The 17,368-nt window shown below is 43.3% G+C and overlaps 1 protein-coding gene across 1 annotated transcript in view; it reads left to right on the top strand.

Annotated features, from left to right (window-relative positions):
• Positions 1 to 17,368, top strand: part of CFAP221 (cilia and flagella associated protein 221) — an 83,633-nt gene that overhangs the window by 16,450 nt on the left and 49,815 nt on the right. The window lies entirely within an intron of this gene.

Raw genomic sequence — 17,368 nt, 5'->3', positions numbered from 1 at the left:
TGGTTTTGCTGCCCTGTGCAGGCTTCTTTCTCCACAGGCTCCCCTTCACAGGGCAGGGTAGCTGCCAGAAGGTCCGAATACTGTTGGCAACAGCGGTAGTTGGAGGGCCTGCTGGGTTGGGAGTATTGGTGTCGGAGTCCCAGGGAGGCCTCTCATGGCTGTGCATTAACCAGCATCTGTTTTTGGACGGAATGGCCACAGGGAAGGCCAAGACCCTGGACAGTCACTATGGAAGCCAAATCTCAAATCCGCCCTCCTTGTTGGGAAGATAGTTGATGACTCTAGTTGTACTTCAAGGTGTGTCTTGTTTCAGCAGTAAATATTTACTAAATACCTACTACCAGGCACAGTGCTGTCTGTCCCTAGGGACATAAAGAAGGTGACTATTGAGCTGTTAGATACCGAGATACAATGGCCATGCCGGTTGTTAAAATCTTGTTAAACGCTGAAATATTTCTATACTAGTTGGGAAATATATACTGTCCTGAGCCCCCGATCCCTCCCTGCCATCTGCTTGGCCCCTCTCCTGCCGCCCCTCACCTCCAATGATTCCGTAACTAAGTTGTTAATACCTAGCCATCTGGTGGTGGTCGGGGGTGGGGGGGGGACGGACCTGCAGGACCTGGCTCCAGCTTTGTATCCACGCTAGTGGCGCACTGCCCGTGAAGTCCTGTTTGGGTGATATTTTGAATATCACCTGTGGTAAAAAGATGAATAGACAAAAGTTCTCATTCTGAAGGTCTTAAAGTCTGATGGGGACAGAACCACGTCACTGATTAATTACACCGCGTGCCAAGTGTTGTAATCAGGGCACACACAGGGTCTCATGCAGGAGGGATGGGGAAAGTCCTCACGCCTAAGCAGGGGACGTCCGGTTAACCTATCCGGTTAGCCACCACGGGGCGGGCTGTGAGGGTGGCATTCCAGGCAGGGAAACAGCACGTACAAAAGCACAGTGGTGGCAAAGAGTGTGGACTACGTCTTGCAGGTGATGAAGCCACCCAGTAGCTGGTAGATACTAGATGCCTTGTGGTCTAGGCCCAGACAGTGAGCAAAGACTGTGGGCTTCAGCCTGTGTTTGGGGGTGAAAGCAAGTTCAAGTGCCTGCAGGCAGCTCTGAGCAGGGGATACAAGTTGCTAGTGACTGGGTAGTAGAGGTAGAGAGGGGGCAACTGAAGCTTTTTGGTGCTGGCGGGGGACCAAGGTGTATGAGCTTCAGAGCCCTTGAATGAAACTCACCATCTAGATCTGAACAATCGCATTGGTTCAGCTGACGTGAGATCCCATCCTCCGCCCAGCGGCTTCGCGTGAGCTTCTGATGCACCATCTCTCTTTACTTATTTTTTTAAAAACAGCTCTTTAAGAATTGTCAATAAGGGACTTCCTTGGTGGTCCAGTAGTTAAGACTCTGCACTTCAAATGCAGGGGATGTGAGTTCGATCCCTGGTCAGGGAACTAAGATCCCTGCACGGTGTGGCCAAAAACTAAAATTAAAATAAAATAAAATAAAAATTCCCCCCCAAAATAATTGTCAATAAATTATACATACAAAAGGGGCTAATAGAGGTGAATCCCTCCTGGCAGGACCCACTCACTCTATGCATTTTGAGGCCAAACATAGCTATTTCCTTTAAATGGGTGAATAAGCAATTTTTAACCAAAATTGAAGTGGCAGGAAACAACTAACTTCCTAGTTCATCTGTCTTCCTCCCTCCCTCCCTCCCTCTCTCCCTTCCTCTCTCTCTCTCCCTGTTTTTCTTTCTTTCCCTCCACAAATCACTCCTTGTCTGGACCGTAAGCAAGGCTGTTGAGGTTGAGAGCACTGGTCCATAGGCAGGAGGAAATGATGCAGAAATCAGCCTTGGTTCTTCTTATTCTTTTTTTTAGTGTGGTATAATTGCTTTACAATGTTGTGTTAGTTTCTGCTGTACAACAAAGTGATTCAGCCATACATATACATACATCCCCTCCCTCTTGGACCTTCTTAACAGATAAATCTGCCCACTTCCCTGGAGGCTTCTCCCAAGCTGTTTTATACATCATGCCCTTCATTTGTAATCAGAATGAAAATTTCAGCTAAACAGTTTATGAAGCTGAGTTACTGTGTGTAACACTGTGATATTTTAAAAAAATTTTCAAAAAATACGCGTGCTACTTTGTTTCTTCAAGCATTCTGGCAGCAGCGCCTTCCCAAGACTTGATGCACCTGACTTAATGGCTTTTCCCCAACTTTTAACTATGCAAACTGCCCAGCACTGCATTCCATCCACAATGTCTGGTAGCAGCCTGGTGTCGGGGGCGGTGGTGGTGGTGACTGTTTGAAAGGGTTTTCACCTGAAATGTCCTCTGTTAATCCTAGGCCGCCTTGGGGGTTGAAGGTATTATTTGGGTAGGTTCTTTATTCAACGTTCATTCATTCATTCATTTAACAAACCTTTATTGAATGCCTACTATGTGCCAGGCACAATGGTAGGTACTAAGGATGTAGAGGTGATTAAACCCTCATCTCATGATTAAATAGACAATTCTTTATTTGTATTTTATTGAAGTATAGTTGATTTACAATGCTGTGTTAATTACTGCTGTATAGCAAAGTGATTCATATATATATATATACACACACACACACACACACACACACACACACACACACACATTCATTTTTTTTTTTCTGGCCGCACCACATGATATGCGGGATTGTAGTTCCCCAACCAGGGATCAAACCCGTGCCCCCTGCAGTGGAAGTGTGGAGTCTTAACCACTGGACGACCAGGGAAGCTCCCTATACACACATTCCTTTTCATAGTCTTTTCCATTATGGTTTATCACAGGATATTGAGTAGAGTTCCCTGTGCTCTGCAGTAGGACCTTGTTGTTATCCATCCTCTATGTACTAGTTTGCACCTGCTGACCCCAAACTCCCACTCCTTCCCCCCACACCCCGCTCCTCAGCAACCACAAGTCTGTTCTCTACATCTGCAAGTCTGTTTCTGTCTCGTAAGTTCATTTGTGTCATATTTTAGATTTCACGTATAAGCGGTATCATATGGTATTTGTCTTTCTTTTTCTGACTTAACTTCACTTAGTATGAGGATCTCTAGGTCCATCCGTGTTGCTGCAAATAGCATTATTTCATTATTTTTTATGGCTGAGTAATATTCCATTGTATATGTACTACATATTGTTTATTCATTACTCTGTCGGTGGACACTTATGTTGCTTCCATGTCTTGTCTATTGTAAATAGTGCTGCTATGAACATAGGGGTGCATGTATCTTTTTGAATTACAGTTTTGTCTGGATATATGCCCAGGAGTGGGATTGCTGGAGCATATGGCAGCTCTATTTTTAGTTTTTTAAGGAGCCTCCATACTGTTCTCCATAGTGGCTGCACCAATTTACATTCCCACCAACAGTGTAGGGGGTTTCCTGTTTCTCCACACCCTCTCCAGAATTTATTGTTTGTAGACTTTTTGACGATGGCCATTCTGACCTGTGTGAGGTGGTACCTCGTTGTAGTTTTGATCTGCATTTCTTTAATAAGTAGTGATGATGACCATCTTTTCACATGCCTCCTGGCCATCTGTATGTCTTCTTTTTTTTTTTTTAATAAATTTATTTATTTATTTTTGGCTGGTTTGGGTCTTCGTTGCTGCACGCGGGCTTTCTCTAGTTGCAGTGAGTGGGGGCTACTCATCATTGCCGTGCGCGGGCTTCTCATTGCGGTGGCTTCTCTTGTTGCGGAACATGGGCTCTAGGTGCGCGGGCTTTGGTAGTTGTGGCACGTGGGCTCAGTAGTTGTGGCACACGGGCTTAGTTGCTCTGCAGCATGTGGGATCTTCCCAGACCAGGGCTCGAACTCATGTCCTCTGCATTGGCAGGCAGATTCTTAACCACTGTGCCCCCAGGGAAGCCCTGTATGTCTTCTTTGGAGAAATGTCTATTTGGGTCTTCTGCCCATTTTTCGATTAGGATGTTTGTTTTTTGTTGTTGAGTTGTTTGAGCTGTTTGTTAACTGGACGATTCTAATTTCTAATTCAGTGTGTTCTGAGGAAGAACACATAACCCAGCTCAGTGTGAAGTGAGTTGGGGGCAGGTGGGACGGCGGAGCTCAGACAAGACTTCCTAGAGGAGAGTGCACCTGCCGTGAGCTTTTGAAGCGCGACTAGACATCAGGCAGCGGAAGGGAGCAGGAGGGAAGAAGGGTGTTTCAGGCAGTGTGGAGGCTTGGGCACAGGCAGAGGTGTGGATGGAACGGCACCTGTGGAGTGCTCTGGGCCGTTTGTGAGCCTGGACCTGGGTTATCAGCACTGTGGCAAGGAAAGGGCTGAGCGAGAAGGGCCTCAGAGGCTTTGCTGGCAAAGGTGGATTTCACTGAGGCCACCACTGAACAAGGGAAGCAGAGAAATGCACGGTCGTGTGTACCTTGTAGAAACTGCACTCTGGGGACTTCCCTGGTGGTCCAGCGGCTAAGGCTCGGTGCTCCCAATGAGGGGCCCAGGTTTGATCCCTGGTCAGGGAACTAGATCCCGCATGCATGCCGCAGCTGAGTCCACGTGCCACAGCTAAGACCAGTGCAGCCAAATAAATATTTTTTAGAAAGAAACCGCTTCTCTTTGAAATTTGGGGCATATTATATTGCATGTGATTGTCAGACTTTTAAGAGTTTGACTTTTCAAAGCTTACATTCACGTCATATTTGTGTGGGCTTATGTGACTATAGTAAAACTGTTTTGTACCTTTCTTTAAAATTTGCTTTTAAGAGGTAAAAATACTACAATGATCATCAGAAGTATAATAATTTCACTTGTGTCTTTGAGCTAATGGATTGTATCTGAAAGCTATGTGAAAACCAGGCGTTGAATAGAAGAGATTGTGAATTGAAACAGTGTTTTTATTTATTTACTTATTTATTTATTATACAGCGGGTTCTTATTAGTTATCTATTTTATACGTGTTAGTGTATATATGTCCATCCCAATCTCCCAATTCGTTCCACCCCCACCCCCCGCCCACTTTCCCCCCTTGGTGCCCATACGTTTGTTGTCTACATCTGAAACAGTGTTTTTAATTAATTATAAATATTGCTGACATATTGTTTATTTTAAAATTTGGAGTTTTTTTTTTTTTTTTTCGGTACGCGGGCCTCTCACTGTTGTGGCCTCTCCCGTTGCAGAGCACAGGCTCTGCACGCACAGGCTCAGCGGCCATGGCTCACGGACCCAGCCGCTCCGTGGCATGTGGGATCTTCCCGGACCGGGGCACGAACTCGTGTCCCCTGCATCGGCAGGCAGACTCTCAACCACTGCGCCACCAGGGAAGCCCAAAATTTGGATTTTTTCATACTCTTTACCTACCTCAGTTATCAGAGAGTTTCAGAAGGGGGCTTTGAAGTATAATCTTATGTTCTACTTGATACTGTAGCAATTTCTGTGTATAGTATAACAACTCTATTAAATAAACACATCATGTACTTAGCACTGCTGTGGAGAGGGGCCTGGGACACCTCAAAAGCAGGCACTGATTGCAAGTATTTAAATGTAGTAGTGGGGCCTTAGGTTCCTTAGAAGCAGAAACAAGGATTCATTGCACCTGACTTACTAAGGCATAACCCATAAAGGAGTGCAGGACAGGGATGGGGGTGCCCAGCCCCTCAGCCAAGGGCACTTCTCTGGAGAAGGTCAAGGGGAGAGTCCTCAGTGCCAGCCCTCCCAGAGCCGGGCGATGGGTCCACCAGCTGGCCAAGGGGAGGGCACGCAGCATCACCACAAATCCACAGCAGGCGGACGGGCCCTCGATTCACACACTCGCCTGTCCACCCTCCGTCCGGCTTCATCGGGCTCTGGAATTGTCCTTCTCTGGAGTGATGGTGTGGATTTGTGCGAGGTTGAGCTGATGTGAGCTGCTGCCTGGCAGAGGGGACGGTCTTCCGGTGGGCGGTGTCATGATGGAGAGTGTGGGGTGACTACGTGGCAGTCCATCTCTGGGCTGCCTTCCCTCCCTGGGGCAGAGGGGCGTTTGAATGTGACCATGCACTGTTCAAAGGTTATTTATTGTTTTAGCTGTTATAACACTTGGGTAGTTGCTGCGTTATTTATGTAGATTTTTCTTTTTTACATTACATGGCAATGTACACTATTCTGATACATACAGGACATAAAATAAGATTCTTTAGAACAGTTATGCACAAGACATGCAATACTGGATTTATACATTAGGTCCCAGGATGTGATTAATTGGAGGAAAAAAACGTTGGACTAGGCATTTTGACTACAGCAACCAGAAGTTATATAACACAGAGCAGACACACATCTGGTTTGAAGGGCAGATGCTAAATATTATCTGTGAGAAAACACTCCTCCCACGAGGGCGGGTTGGCTGCAGCCATTGCTGGGTGCATAAGAAGCGACGATGCCTCGTCTGTGACCTCCAGTCTCACTGTGGTCCCAAGGTCCCAAGCGTGCCACTCGCCTGGGAGCCCATCAGCCCTCACCCTCGAGGCTGCATTGCAGTCCGGCTCCTGCTGTTTCTCTGCCTCAGGCCCGCAGCCCCCAGTCCCACGCACACACGAATACCCCCGCTCTGCTCCGTCACTTCTTCAGGGGCTGCTGGTGAGGCCCGGCTGCGGGACCAGGAACGACACACCTGCAGGTGCTGCGTCTCTGCTTGTCCCAGCTGCTCGGCAGCTTCTGCGCCCAACCTCACCCACTGTCGCCCCCACCCCGCCCACCCAGAGGACCAGCACGCCCTCCAGCAGCACCGCCAACCTGTCACTGTGTCTTACGAGGTGGGCATCTGGCTGCTGGCAGCTGTACCTCTGGCTCCTTCGCCCATCTCATCCCCTCAACCTCAGTCTTTCCCTTTGTAGCTCCCTGTGGGGAGTAAAGCCCAGGATGGTTCTCTGAGGAATTTTTAGATTGTTGGGGAGAATGGAGAGCGTCCCACCAATCCTCCTGTCTAGTCTGGTGCAGACAGTTTATCCCTCAGCCTGCCACCCATCCATCTGTTCTGAATTTGTGGCTCTGATCTCATTAAACTGCTGATCTACTTCATTTGGTCCACATGGTTGGGGACCACATGATTTATTTTTTGTAAACATTTCAGGCTTGTGGTTGCCAAAGGGGAAAGGTGGGGGGGGTGGACTGGGAGTTTGGGATTAGCAGATGCAAACTATTATGTATAGAATGGGTAAACAATAAGGTCCTACTGTAGGGCACAGGGAACTATATCCAATCTCCTGGGATAAACCATCATGGAAAAGAGTATGCAAAAGAATGTATACATATGTATAACTGAGTCACTTTGCTTACAGCAGAAGTTAACACAACATTGTAAATCAACTAGACTCCAATAAAATAAATTTTAAAAATTTCAGTTAGTTACCAACATTTAGAAATCAGAAGATTGCACATGAAAATTTAGATTTCCACTCTTTGTTAAAAGAAAAAAAAAAGAGGAAGATCCAGCAGTACTAGGCACACATTCCTGCATGACCACAATCAGTTCCTCAGGGACGAACTGGAAGCTGCCCCGTCAGAGGGCAGTACCTTTGCCAGGCTGCCACAGTCCCCACCACTCCCTGTTACCTCACACGTAGCCCTCTCCTCTCACTGTTACCTGCCTGGCCTGTGAGGACCCTCAATAAAGAAACTAAAAAGGAGACGAGGCAGTGCAGTGTCTAGATTCCAATCCAGGCTCCGCTTCGTGATGGCTATACGACCCTAAAAGTGACCCAAAAAATTAGGGGTTTTTTTTTCAAGTTTTTCTCACAAAATGTTGAACCCCAGACTTGACTCCTGGAGAAAGCCATCAAGAGGCTGAAAAACTGAAATTTGGGAACGTAATACTGACCTTATTAGAGCCTGGCTTGAAAATTGTAATACTGGATACTGCTTTTCTCCCTTTGATTTATTTATTTATTTATTATTTTTGGCTGCGTTGGGTCTTCTCACTCAAAATTCTTAGAGACTGCAATTTCAGAACCAAAAGTATTTGAAAATACGCTGCTTTGCTTTAAAAATTCATTTATTATTCCACTGCCGAGTGATTTTTTGTCCTTATAATTGCTGGTGGGTGAGCGGCAGGGACTTGGAGCTGTAGCCGGGCGCCCGGCCAGCAGGACAGGTCATTCATCTCCAGCCTAGTGTGTGTGTGTGTTTTTTTTTGTTTTTCGTTTGTTTGCGGTACGCGGGCCTCTCACCGTGTGACCTCTCCCGCCGCGGAGCACAGGCTCCAGACGTGCAGGCTCAGCGGCCGTGGCTCACGGGCCCAGCCGCTCCTGCAGCATGCGGGATCCTCCCAGACTAGGGCACGAACGCGCGTCCCCCACATCGGCAGGCGAACTGTCAACCACTGCGCCACCAGGGAAGCCCCAGCCGAGTGTGTTTTTAATACCTTCAGTGTGGGCTTGCTTCTCCCTTGTCTCCTAAAAGAGGAAAAGACCGTCAGTAGTTCTTAGTGTATCCTCTTATCTTCTCCCAATAAGTGCTATATTTTTCTCAACTAAAAAGGAAATCGATCTGCAGGAGGCTTTTCAAGCCTTTTCAAGGCCTTTTTGGTGATGGTTGTATAACAGTGTGAATGCACCTAATTCCACTAAAGTGTACCTTAGAAAATGAGTGAAATGGTAAATTTTATGTTATGTACATTTTACCACATTTTTTTAAAAGGTGTTTAACCAGTATGAATAGGGTACATACTGTCTCTGCAGACAACATGTCATCTGGTCACCTCTAACTTTTCCAGAATTCAGTTACCTTCCACCCCCCAGAGAAATACCGTAACTTCCTTTACCAAGTATGCAAAGGGGAAGGGACCTCATTTAATTCCCACTCTTCCCTAGTGATTTCAGCAGAACTCCACCTTTTCCTAAACTACTGGGGTGTGGGAGAGGGTGAGGTTTTACCAGTAGGAAGAACTAAGTAGGGTTGGGGAAGGAATTGAAGTAAGGGCAAGAAAGGAGCTTGAAGGCCAGGCCAGCAAGAGGAAAAACATCCAACCTCCCTGACACTTTGATTCTTTATCAGTCTTTGCCTCTAACACTGGTCTAAGCCTAGTCTAAAATGAGTGTGGTGTTTAATTCTATAAGGGAAAAAGAATAATTAGACGCCTGTTCCCTGAACGTTTCTTTATGTGAATTTGTGCTTGTCTTTATTTGACTATATCATTAGGATCATGGGTCCACTGTGCTTCTGGTTTCAGGCCCCAATCCCAGTGAAGTTAATTATGTCTTTGAAAACAAGATAAGCAGCCTATGAAAGTTCACAAGAACATAAATCAGCTGAGATAAAAGAGCATACTTTGAAATTTGAAACATAATTTACTCTCCACTCTTTGTATCTTTTCAAATTGTGGCCCATTCGTTTGGGGGTTTGGGGGTCTGGCTTATCCGGCAACTAATCATTATGTCTGATTTCTCTCTGTTTTTGTTGGTCATATTCTGAATACAGCAATGTACATCTCAAGCTTAAAGGAAAATAACTGGCCAGGCCCCAGATTTCCCCCTTTCTCTCTACATGCATGCCAGGACTTGAGGGGAGGTGGGTAACATCTGAGAAAAGGTCTTGGGACTTTATAAGCCTTTGTTGCTGATGGGCTAATTAAGGGACACGTCCTTCAAAAAGCTCAAGAAATAAAGCACAGAGGGATCAGGGTTTTTTGTTTGTTTTGAATTTTATTCTATTTATATCTTTATACAGCGTATTCTTATTAGTTATCCATTTTTTACATATTAGTATATGTATGCCAATCCCAATCTCCCAATTCATCACACCACCACCCCTCCCCCTGCCACTTTCCCCCCTTGGTGTCCATACGTTTGTTCTGTACATCTGTGTCTGAATTTCTGCCCTGCAAACTGGTTCATCTGTACCATTTTTCTAGATTCCACATATGTGAATTAATATACGATATTTGTTTTTCTCTTTCTGACTTACTTCACTCTGTATGACAGTCTCTAGATCCATCCACATCTCTACAAATGACTCAATTTTGTTCCTTTTTATGGCTGAGTAATATTCCATTGTATATATGTACCACATCTTCTTTATCCATTCTTCTGTCGATGGGCATTTAGGTTGCTTCCATGACCTGGCTATTTAAATAGTACTGCAGTGAACATTGGGGTGCATGTGTCTTTTTGAATTATGGTTTTCTCTGGGTATATGCCCAGTAGTGGGATTGCTGGGTCATATGGTAATTCTATTTTTAGTTTTTTAAGGAAGCTCTATACTGTTCTCCATAGTGGCTGAATCAATTTACATTTCTACCAACAGTGCAAGAGGGTTCCCTTTTCTCCACACCCTCTCCAGCATTTGCTGTTTGTAGATTTTCTGATGATGCCCATTCTAACTGGTGTAAGGTGATACCTCACTGTAGTTTTGATTGCATTTCTCTAATAATTAGTGATGTTGGGCAGCTTTTCATTTGCTTCTTGGCCATCTGGATATCTTCTTGGAAGAAATGTCTATTTAGATCTTCTGCCCGTTTTTCGATTGGGTTGTTTGTTTTTTTAATATTGAGCTGCAACAGCTGTTTATATATTTTGGAGATTAATCCTTTGTCCATTGATTCGTTTGCAAATATTTTCTCCCATTCTGAGGGTTGTCTTTTCATCTTGTTTGTAGTTTCCTTTGCTTTGAAAAAGCTTTTGTTTCATTAGGTCCTATTTTTTATTTTTATTTCCATTACTCTAGGAGGTGGATCAAAAAAGATCTTGCTGGGAAGACATATGGGAACATATGTATATGTATAGCTGATTCACTTTGTTATAAAGCAGAAACTAACACACCATTGTAAAGCAATTATACCCCAATAAAGATGTCTTAAAAAAAAAAAAAAAGATCTTGCTGTGATTTATGTTAAAGAGTGTTCTTCCTATGTTTTCCTCTAAGAGTTTTATAGTGTCCGGTCTTACATTTAGGTCTCTAATCCATTTTGAGTTTATTTTTGTGTATGGTGTTAGGGAGTGTTCTAATTTCTTTCTTTTATATGTAGCTGTCCAGTTTTCCCAGCACCACTTATTGAAGAGACTGTCTTTTCTCCGTTGTATATCCTTGCCTCCTTTGTCATAGATTAGTTGACCATAGGGTGTGGGTTTATCTCTGGGCTTTCTATCCTGTTCCATTGATCTATATTTCTGTTTTTGTGCCAGTACCATATTGTCTTGATTCCTGTTGCTTTGTAGTATAGTCTGAAGTCAGGGAGTCTGATTCCTCCAGCTCCGTTTTTTTCCCTCAAGACCGCTTTGGCTATTCGGGGTCTGTTGTGTCTCCAAACAAATTTTAAGATTTTTTTCTTCTAGTTCTGTAAAAAAATGCCATTGGTAATTTGATAGGGATTGCATTGAATCTGTAGATTGCTTTGGGTAGTATAGTCATTTTCACAATATTGATTCTTCCAATCCAAGAACATGGTATATCTCTCCATCTGTTGGTATCATCTTTAATTTCTTTCATCAGTGTCTTATAGTTTCCTGCATACAGGTCTTTTGTCTCCATAGGTAGGTTTATTCCTAGGTATTTTATTCTTTTTGTTGCGATGGTAAATGGGAGTGTTTCCTTAATTTCTCTTTCAGATTTTTCATCATTAGTGTATAGGAATGCAAGAGATTTCTGTGCATTAATTTTGTATCCTGCAACTTTACCAAATTCATTGATTAGCTCTAGTAGTTTTCTGGTGGCAATTTTAGGATTCTGTATGTATAGTATCATGTCATCTGCAAACACTGACAGTTTTACTTCTTCTTTTCCAATTTGTATTCCTTTTATTTCTTTTTCTTCTCTGATTGCTGTGGCTAGGACTTCCAAAACTATGTTGAATAAGAGTGGTGAGAGTGGACATCCTTGTCTTATTCCTGATCTTAGAGGAAATGCTTTCAGTTTTTCAACATTGAGAATGATGTTTGCTGTGGGTTTGTTGTATATGGCCTTTATTATGTTGAGGTAGGTTTCCTCTGTGCCCACTTTCTGGAGAGTTTTTATCATAAATGGGTGTTGAATTTTGCCAAAAGCTTTTTCTGCATCTATTGAGATGATCATATGGTTTTTCCTCTTCAATTTGCTAATACGGTGTATCACATTGATTGATTTGTGTATGTTGAAGAATCCTTGCATCCCTGGGATAAATCCCACTTGAACATGGTGTATGATCCTTTTAATGTGTTGTTGGAGTCTGTTTGCTAGTATTTTGTTGAGGATTTTTGCATCTGTATTCATCAGTGGTATTGGTTTGTAATTTTTTTTTTTTTTGTAGTATCTTTGTCTGGTTTTGGGATCAGTGTGACGGTGGCCTCATAGAATGAGTTTGGGAGTGTTCCTTCCTCTGCAATTTTTTGGAAGACTCTGAGAAGGATGGGTGTTATCTGTTCTCTAAATGTTTGATAGAATTCACCTGTGAAGCCATCTGGTCCTGGACTTTTGTTTGTTGGAAGATTTTTAGTCACAGTTTCAATTTTGTTACTTGTGATTGGTCTGTACATATTTTCTATTTCTTCCTGGTTCAGTCTCGGAAAGTTTTACCTTTCTAAGAATTTGTCCATTTCTTCCAGGTGTCCATTTTATTGGCATAGCATTGCTTGTAGTAGTCTCTTATGATGTTTTGTATTTATGCAGTGTCTATTATAACTCCTTTTTCATTTCTAGTTTCATTGATTTGAGTCCTCTCCCTCTTTTTCTTGAAGAGTCTGGCTAATGGTTTATCAATTTTGTTTATCTTCTTAAAGAACCAGCTCTTAGTTTTATTGATCTTTGCTATTGTTTTCTTTGTTTCTATTTCATTTATTTCTGCTCTGATCTTTATGACTTCTTTCCTTCTACTAACTTTGGGTTTTGTTTGTTCTTCCGTCTCTAGTTCCTTTAGGTGTAAGGTTAGGTTGTTTATTTGAGATGTTTGTTCTTTCTTGAGGTAGGATTGTATTGTTATAAACTTCTCTCTTAGAACTGCTTTTGCTGCATCCCATAGGTTTCGGATCGTCGTGTTTTCATTGTCATTTGTCTCTAGGTATTTTTTCATTTCCTCTTTGATTTCTTCAGTGATCTCTTGGTCATTTAGTAATGTATTGTTTAGCCTCATGTGTTTGTGTTTTTTATGTTTTGTTCCCTGTAATTGATTTCTAATCTCATAGCGTTGTGGTCGGAAAAGTTGCCTGATATAATTTCAATTTTCTTCTTTCTTTACTGAGGCTTGATCTGTTCCCCAAGATGTGATCTATCCTGGTGAATGTTTCATGCGCACTTGAGAAGAAAGTGTAATCTGTGGTTTTTGGATGGAATGTCCTATAAATATCAATTAAATCTATCTGGTCTATTGTGTCATTTAAAGCTTGTGTTTCCTTCTTAATTTTCTGTTTGGATGATCTGTCCATTGGTGTAAGTGAGGTATTAAAGTCCCCACTATTATTGTGTTACTGTTGATTTCCTCTTTTATAGCTATTAGCAGTTGCCTTATGTATTAAGGTGCTTCTATGTTGGGTGCATATATATTTACAATTGTTGTATCTTCTTCTTGGATCGATCCCTTGATCATTATGTAGTGCCCTTCCTTGTCTCTGGCAACATTATTCATTTTGAAGTCTATTTTATCTAATACGAGTATTGCTACTCCAGCTTTCTTTTGATTTCCATTTGCATGGAATATCTTTTTCCATCCCCTCACTTTCAGTCTGTATGTGTCCCTAGATCTGAAGTGGATCCCTTGTAGACAGCATATATATGGGTCTTTTTTTGTATCCATTTAGTGAGCCTGTGCCTTTTGGTTGGAGCATTTAATACGTTCATGTTTAAGGTAATTATTGATATGTATGTTTCTATTACCATTTTCTTGATTGTTTTGGGTTTGTTTTTGTAGGTCCTTTTCTTCTCTTGTGTTTCCCACTTAGAGAAATTCCTTTAGCATTTGTTGTAAAGCTGGTTTGGTGGTGCTGAGTTCTCTCAGCTTTTGCTTGTCTGTAAAGCTTTTGATCTCTCCATAGAATCTGAATGAGATCCTTGCCAGTTAGAGTAATCTTGATTGTACGTTCTTCCCTTTCATCACTTTAAATATGTTATGCCACTCCCTTCTGACTTGTAGAGTTTCTGCTGAGAAATCAGCTGTTAACCTTATGGGCGTTCCCTTGTATGTTATTTGGTTATTTGTCTTTTTTCCCTTTCTGCTTTCAATAATTTTTCTTTGTCTTTAATTTTTTCCAGTTTGATTACTATGTGTCTTGTTGTGTTTCTCCTTGGGTTTATCCTGTATGGGACTCTCTGAGCTTCCTGAACTTTGGTGGCTATTTCCTTTCCCATGTTAGGGGAGTTTTTGACTATAATCTCTTCAAATATTTTCTGAGGTCCTTTCTCTCTTTCTTCTCCTTCTGGGACCCCTATAATGTGAATGTTGTTGCATTTAATGTTGTCCCAGAGGTCTCTTAGGCTGTCTTCATTTCTTTTCATTCTTTGTTCTTTATTCTGTTCTTCAACAGTGAATTCCACCATTCTGTCTTCCAGGTCACTTATCCGTTCTTCTGCCTCAGTTATTCTGCTATTGATTCCTCCTAGTGTAGTTTTCATTTCAGTTATTGTATTGTTCATCTCTGTTTGTTTGTTCTTTAATTCTTCTAGGTCTTTGTTATACATTTCTTGCATCTTCTCGATCTTTGCCTCCATTCTTTTTCCAGAGTCCTGGATCATCTTCACTATCATTATTATTCTTCATTCTTTTTCTGGAAGGTTGCCTATTTCCACTTCATTTAGTTGTTTTTCTGAGGTTTTATCTTGTTCCTTCATCTGGTGCAAGGTTGCCTATCTCCACTTCATTTAGTTGTTTTTCTGGGGTTTTATCTTGTTCCTTCATCTGGTACATCTGCCTTTTCATCTTGTCTGTCTTTCTGTGAATGTGGGTTTTGTTCCACAGGCTGCAGGATTGTAGTTCTTCTTGCTTCTGCTGTCTGCCCTCTAGTGGATGAGGCTATCTAAGAGGCTTGTGCAAGTTTCCTGATGGGAGGGACTGGTGGTGGGTAGAGCTGGCTGTTGCTCTGGTGGGCAGAGCTCAGTAAAACTCTAATCCACTTGTCTGCTGATGGGTGGGGCTGGGTTCCCTCCCTGTTGGTTGTTTGGCCTGAGGGGACCCAACACTGGAGCCTACCTGGGCTCTTTGGTGGGGCTAATGGTGGACTCTGGGAGGGCTCACGCCAAGGAGTACTTTCCAGAACTTCTGCTGCCAGTGTCCTTGTCCCCACAGTGAGCCACAGCCACTCCCCACCTCTGCAGGAGACCCTCCAACACTAGCAGGTAGGCCTGGTTCAGTCTCCCCTGGTGTCACTGCTCCTTCCCCTGGGTCCCGATCCACACACTACTTTGTGTGTGCCCTCCAAGAGTGGAGTCTCTGTTTCCCCCAGTCCTGTCAAAGTCCTGCAATCAAATCCCGCTAGCCTTCAAAGTCTGATTCTCTAGGAATTCCTCCTCCCGTTGCCGGACCCCCAGGTTGGGAAGCCTGACGTGGGGCTCAGAACCTTCACTCCAGTGGGTGGACTTCTGTGGTATAAGTGTTCTCCAGCCTATGAGTCACCCACCCAGCAGTAATGGGATTTGATTTTATTGTGATTGCACCCCTTCTATCATCCCATTGTGGCTTCTCCTTTGTCTTTGGATGCGGGGTATCTTTTTAGGTGAGTTCCAGTGTCTTCCTGTCAATGACTATTCAGCAGTTAGTTGTGATTCTGGTGGTCTCGCAAGAGGGAGTGAGAGTACGTCCTCCTACTCCTCCATCTTGAACCAATCCTTAATAGAGTTTTAAATTGAGGGATCGGTTTTAAAGAGAAAGTCAATAGGGAAGAAGACGGCAGTGCTAACAGTGAGATGTTCTTAGCTCTTGGTTGCTATTAGAGACCGAGAAGAGAGGTATAGTATCGCAGTTAAGGGTCCTGGGGTCCTGGCTTTAATTTCCACCTCATCTCTTATTAACTGTGTGTCCTTGGATGGCCCCACAGATCAGTTTATTTGTCCATGAAATGGGCATAGTAATAGTACTCACCTCACAGCGTTGTTAAGAGGGTTAGCTGAGGGGCAAGCACAGTGTGACTGGGACATATGAAGGGCTACTACCAAAAAGAGAAAAAAGACTTTAAAAATTGGCAAATTATTATTCCAACCAGAAATGGGGTAAGGTAATCATTCACTAAAGGAGAAATGAGATGAGAAAGAGAGAATGCTGTTTGGGTCCGTTTTTTCCTTACTGCTGTGTAACAAAACACCCTACAAGTAGTGGCTTAGAGTAACAGCAGTTGTTTGTTTTGCTCCTGGATCTACTATTTGAATATGGCCTGATGTAGAAGGCTGCTTTGCTTCTTGCAGAGTTAGCTGGGGGCTCAGACATCCACTTCCTGAGATGGTCCACTCACACGCTGGCCATTTTCTGGGCTCAGCTGGGTGGAGGGCGGGAGACTCAGTTCTCTCCACATGGGCCTCTCCACAGGCTGCTTGGGCTTCCTGAGGGCATGGCAGCGAGGTGAGTATCCAGGAGGAGTGAGAGATAGCAGTTTCCCAGGCGTGGCCTTTAGAAAGCAGTATGGCATCATTCCACTGCATTCTAGTAGCTGAGTGGCCAGAGAGCCCAGATTCCAGGGAAGGAAACCTCTCAATAGAAGAAATGTTGAAGAGTTCATAGACTTTTTTGTTGTTTTTTGTTTGTTTTTTAATATTTATTTATTTGGCTGTGCTGGGTCTTAATTGCCACGTGTGGGCTCTTAGTTGTGGCATGCAGGATCTAGTTCCCTGACCAGGGATTGAACCCGGGTCCCCTGCATTGAGAGCACAGACTCTTAACTGCTGGACCACCAGGGAAGTCCCAATAGATGTGTTTTTAAACTGCCATAATATGTAGTTCCAAAGCTTGCTCAGATTTGATTTTCCCATGAGTCTTCTGTACATTTGGTAGGGAATGGATGTCACACAAACATCATTGCTGTCCACATCTTCTGATCTATAAATGGTTCCTGTATCAGTGAGTAGTTGACAAAGGAGAAGTCCTGCTAAACTGACATGTTATAGTCTACGTTATAGTTTAAATTATACATATGTCTCTGTGGGAAGGCTTCCCTTTTTCTTGATGGTGTTTCTCTCAAAGTTTTGTACATGTGTAATAGCTAATGATTAATTTATTGTGCTGTCTGAATCCAGCATCTTGTAATAGTTAGCATTTGTCATGCTTATTATTGTTATCGAACCAAGCTTGGATCTGCTCACCCATGTGCAGCAAAGCCAATCTACAGACACCAGGTCATGGTGAAGGAAAGTGCAGCATTTATTGCAGGTGCCAAGCAAGGAGTCCAGGCAGCTAGTGCTTAAAAGGGCCAAACTCCTTGGAAGCTTTCAGGGAAAGTTTTTTTAAAGACA

Source organism: Phocoena sinus, chromosome 7, assembly GCF_008692025.1.
Source record: "Phocoena sinus isolate mPhoSin1 chromosome 7, mPhoSin1.pri, whole genome shotgun sequence".
In the NCBI taxonomy this organism is placed as follows: Eukaryota; Metazoa; Chordata; class Mammalia; order Artiodactyla; family Phocoenidae; genus Phocoena; species Phocoena sinus.
This window is presented reverse-complemented; position numbering and strand designations above follow the sequence as displayed.